We start from the raw sequence: 5,680 nt of genomic DNA, 5'->3' as shown, positions 1-5,680 counted from the left end.
ATAAAAAATTTAAACTAATCAAAATTAAGGTTAAATACTAAAATAACTCCCTATTTATCTTCCTCTGACCTTGCTTCTTTATGTAATACAGTGTCTTTATTATACAAATTAATCTTAAAATTCTTTTTAGCTTCAAAGCCAAAAATCTCAGTTTGGTTTCAGTAGAGGTCCCTAACACTTAGGGGAAATCCTTAGAATGTTAGGGATAAGTGAAGGAAGATCCATGTACTCTCTACAACATTTCTGGGATTTATACTGAGAGCCATCCTAAATCAATGTTGGTGAGTTTCCCTGTCTGTCATGTCTGATCAACCTGTTTAACATGGGTTCTCTGCCCTTTTGTTTCTATTTTTCTGATCAGAAACCCATTAAATGTTTGAGTGCCACTTATAGCCAATGTTTTGCTACTTTGTAGGTTCTTCTTTCTTCTCCTTTCTCCACCCCTTCAATCCTCTAACACTAGATATGAGAGAAAAAAGGATAAAGGGGAAAGGAGGGTGACTTTATAGTTAGAATTCTCCCTGCTGATCAGGGGCAAGTTCTTGGCGAAAGTTTGATCTTTACCATCAGGATATCTAATATCTTCTTGTGATTTCTTTTTTGCATACTACTTAACAAACCGCAAACAACAACAATCAATGCCAACCAACAGCAACCAAACAACAACCCAACACACCTTTCAGGGCCCTAGCATTTATATACCCTCTGAAAGTCCCCAGAATTTCACATGTCACACAGTTAGTCATACTCAGCTGCAGTGGACAATCTGAAGCAACCCTGTAGCAAGAATGTTGGTTACTTTGGAAACCATAGAAATACTACAGAAATGTGTTTTCATTTTAATCTCAGGTGTGGAATATTGGCTTGATTCATGGAAGGTGACTATGATTTGCCTCTTGCTCTGACAAGGGTGTGATTTTTGCCAACTGTAGATAGTTTATGCTTGTGTATGATATTTGGAGTTCTGGGAATTTTCAGAGGACATAAAAATACTAGGACCCCAAGAGTAGAGGAGCTATTGACTGTTTGGATGCTTTTGGATTTAGTTTGTCAAATAGTCTTGTGTGAAGAGACAAAAAGAAGAAATTAGATACCCTGACAGTAAAGTTTAAACTTGACCCAAGGAACTCAAATCCCCTAATCAGTATGAAATAGTCTAATGATATCATTGTCCCCTTTCCTATCCCTGACTTTATTTGGGGATTTCTCTCTCTTTCTCCCTTCTATCCTTTGTCTCCTACCTAGTGTTAGAGGATTGAAAGGGAATAAGTAAGGGGTGGAAAGAGGTGAATGAGAACACACAAAGTTGTAAAAGTAACTTTTATTTCCCTCCTATAATTGTCATCTCAGAGGCTTACTGCTGAATCAATTCACCCTTTGCAGTTCTTTCTGAACTCTGGCTGGCCAGTTCAACTCAGCTGTTCTGGCACAAACTCCTCTCCAAGATGACTGATTCAATCTGGCTTCTCTCAGCTTCTCACTGAATTGCTTTGCCGATCTTCAAACTAACTCTAGCAATCTGTTCTAATCTTCTGGCTCCTTCTGTCTTCATCTGTATCTATCTTGTTCTCTCTGTAAAACTGTCCTGGTAAAGCCTGTCTCTGAACTGAACCTCCACCATCTGAACTGCCATGAACTCAACCCTACTGCACTCCTCTCCTCCGACTTAACATTCAAATACGACTGTTTCATTCTACAAACTAGCCTTACCTATATTGTTAGGGATTGAAGGTGTGTACTAGGAGCATGTCTGTATTACAACGAGATCATACTGTAATGCAAATCGTGTCTCAATTGTAGCTGGATCACATAGACCTAGAAGGTCTTTGGATGAGATCCCTTGACAGACCAACCATGTTGCTGGCTTAAAATTCCTCTTCAGAAAGTAGCCAAAAGCCTAGATACACAGCCCCGTATCCCAAGAAATAGATAATTCCTAGACTTATCCATACTCAACTCCTGGGTCATATATCACAGCATATGGCTTTTCTGGTGAATACCATTAAAACAGAATCCCCACATATCCAATGCCAGTTTCTTAGTGTAATCCCACCAGGTGAGAATAAGATCACTACCACAATTTTTAAGCCAAATTTAAAGCAAGTTTTATTAAACCCTGGCCAGAACAATAGACACTGGCCAGGTTCTTATCTAAGATTTCCTGAGTATGCCACCACAATATATTTGTCAGAAGCTTATAAAGGCAAAACTCTCAAAGTTACGTACTTCGCACCTTTGTCTAATCAGAAGCAAGCATACATCCTGACATACTTCCTGCCTACTTACTTCATGCCTATGTGTGATCAAAGCACACATCCTGTGCCACTGGGACAACCAAGATTGTTTACAGAAGTAAAAATATATGGCTTGTTATCTTACTGGCTTGTTATCGTACATGAACAACAGCCCCCAGCATTCCAAGAGGTTATCTGTCCTTGGGCAAGTGGGGCTTACAGATCAGAGGTATTTTTGTTTTACGGATCTCTTAAGCACAATAATTTCAACTTAAAACCTAACTTTAGCCATTACATTGCCTACATTACCATCTAGAAAACAGTCTGAGACATGGCAGAAAACTATTTCCACCTCAGCCATTTAACTAGAAAGAGAGAGAATAATCTTATTCTATGTAATACATTTCACTTTTTGATCTTTTGTGCTGCTAAGCCTTTCTTAAAGAGATAGCAATATAAACTTTCTACATTCCCCCCACCCCCACCAACAAATGAGTGTACCTAGATTTCATATAATGTATCATGTATGCCTCTAATAATTGTTTTAGTATGTTTGTTTTTCATCATTTTCATTTGTTGTTTCTGTAAAAAAAACTTCAAAAAAGTATGGATGTTTCAGGGTTTTTTTATTCATTTTGTTGTGTTTTTAAAAATTTTTGGCATGCTTTATTAGAATACACACGCAAATGTATAAATTTGAGTATTGTGATAGTATATTAAAAGGACTTATAAATACATATTTCATTTCCTTATAAATTTAGATACTATAAATATCATTAAACCTATTAAAATGATACCTTTCAGTATAAATATTTCATGAAATCTTAGAATGCTAATTTTTGGTATAAAACAACATTCATTTGAGACTAACAAGATAAATATTTCACTAAACTATAAAATACATATATATGTGTGTATGTATAGAATTTATCTCACCTACATATTAAGTAACATAAAATTCATATGATTTCCTTTTCCAAAATATATTTAATATAAAGCTATTAAACACAAAATATTGTTAAAATCAAACTGTATATAAAATAACACACATGCATATTTACTAAAGGTCTCTATGTTAAGCTTTTTTTTTAGAATTAGGATTATGAGAAATACAATCTCAATGAATAATTACATTCAAAATCTTGCTTTATAAATATTTATGTCATATATGACTAAGTAGATAGATATATACACTGTCTACACGTGATTATGTTTCTGCTTTGATTTTACATAATGTACTTAATAACAATTTGGGTTATAATTCATTGGGCAAATTGAAGGTGGGAAGAGTAGGCACACTAGATCCCCTCCTCAGAACTGTTTGTTTTTTCATGGTTGGCCCTGTGCTTTTCAACTTTTGATCACAGTACCTGGGATCAGACTTTTGGATTGACTTTGGGTGAGTGTTGCCTGAGCATTAAACCAATAGCCATCACCTGGTCAAACTTCTTCTCCTACAGTTTCCCTTATCTATCCTTGCTTCTATCCCATGACACCCATGATGACCATTATAGTGGGGTCAGGGTGGCTGTCCCTGCTCTCTCCCAAAGAACCGGGAGAAGCTTCATTTTCATGCTTTAGCTACTTTAATCTTGAAGAGTCATGGACTTTGGCCTTTCTCCAGGGTTGTGACAGTTAACAATTTGGCTATCACATCCCAGAGTTCTGGTGAAGTTCGCAGAGTACTTTCTTACCCAGATCTTCTGCTTTATTGCTTCATAGGTATATCCCTAGAAAGGGAGGCACCCTGTCAACATATAGTAAGTAGAGCACAGTCCCCAAGCTCCAGGTAGCATTTGTGCAGCCATTGTACCCTTCACCTTCAAACAGTTCCGGGGCACACTAAGGGAGGGTCCCACAGAATGTTGCTAACTTCTAGCCCATGATTATCTTGGTGCCCAATCCAAAATAGCTAAGTTTTGTGTTTCCTTTGCGGTCCAATAAAATGTTTTCAGGCTTTAAATCCCTGTGGACGATCCCCTTCTGCTGACAATGCTGGAGGGCACATACCATGTTTACATAGCCTGTGGACTCCTCCTCTGATAGGTAGCCAAACTACACAATTCTGCCCAGCAGCTCTCCTCCCACAGCGTGCTCCAGAATGATGAAAATATTTTTGGTGGTGTCGATTATGTATAAGGGTTTAATAATACGGGGATGATCGAGGGATTTCATGATTTCAATTTCAGATTTAACGAGGCGGTTTTTTCTGCTTTGGGGGAGAAGTTTTACAGCTATTTTTGTCTGGGTGAGGAGATGGCTAGCCACTTTTACTTCCCCAAATGTTCCTTGGCCAAGAGTTGCTAATATTTTGTAATGATCTGTTAAGGCGTCTTCCTCGAAGGAGTTAGACCTTAGGTCCTGATACTCACCATCTCTTCATCTTTGTTCATCGGAATGGTCAGTCTCCACACCAACTAGTGATGCAAGATAAAAGTGAATTAAAAGTGGGTCTAACTGCCCCACCTGGGGATCCTTCCCCTATGTAGACACCAAACCCAGACACTATTGCCGATGCCAAGAAGTGCTTACTGATAGGAGCCTGATATGGATGTCTCCTGAGAGGCTCTGCCAGAGCCTTACTGACACAGATGAGAATGCTTGCAGCGAACCATCAGACTGAGCACTGGGACCCCTATGGAGGAGTTAGAGAAAGGACTGAAGGAGCTAAAGGGGTTTGCAACCCCATAAGAAGAACAATATCAACTAACCAGACACCCCAGGGACCAAACTACCAACCAAAGAATACACATGGAGGGACCCATGGCTCCAGCCGAATATGTAGCAGAGGATGGCCTTGTCGGTCATCAATGAGAGGAGAAGCCCTTGGTCCTGTGAACGCTCAATGTCCCAGTGTAGGGGATTGCCAGGGTGTTGAGGTGGGAGTGGGTGGGTGGGAGGGGGAGCACCCTCATAGAAGCAGGGGAGGGGAATGAGAGAGGAGGAAGGATAACCTTTTAAATGTAAATATACAGAATAAACAATAAAAATAATAAAGAACAAAAGAAAAATACGTATGTGCTCATGTGAACTAAAGTTGTTAACATGACTCAGCTTTCTTTTCTTTCTTTTTGCCTCATAATAAAACTAAAACTTTAAGGAACAAAATAAAATCAAAGGTCAAAAAGAACACATTTAATCAATAAGAACTCTAGGTAAAACAGAGATGGCTAACAGTATTAAATCACTTTTTTGGACAATTATCATGAAAGTTTACATATTTTTTAAAATCTTTTTCATGGTCCAGCCATTTTATGTTTTAATTTAATGTTTGAGTCTAATTTTAAGGACAAGATATACGTAATGATATAATTCTGGTCAAGATGTTATCTCCTTTCTCCTTATCCCAATTCTGGTTCTTCAACATGGTTGCTATTGCTTGAAGGTATAAATTAAGTTTAAGTGATGATTATTCCTAGAATCTTAAAATTAACATATGATTAACT

General features: G+C 37.9%; 1 pseudogene; it reads right to left on the bottom strand.

The window, feature by feature from the left end:
• Nucleotides 1-3,489: 3,489 nt before the first annotated feature.
• Nucleotides 3,490-4,617, bottom strand: Smokxl-ps2 (sperm motility kinase X like, pseudogene 2; annotated as a pseudogene).
• Nucleotides 4,618-5,680: the final 1,063 nt, after the last annotated feature.

Source organism: Rattus norvegicus, chromosome X (assembly GCF_036323735.1).
Source record: "Rattus norvegicus strain BN/NHsdMcwi chromosome X, GRCr8, whole genome shotgun sequence".
In the NCBI taxonomy this organism is placed as follows: Eukaryota; Metazoa; Chordata; class Mammalia; order Rodentia; family Muridae; genus Rattus; species Rattus norvegicus.
The sequence above is the reverse complement of the archived record's forward strand: the minus strand, read 5'-3'. Positions and strand labels throughout refer to the sequence as shown.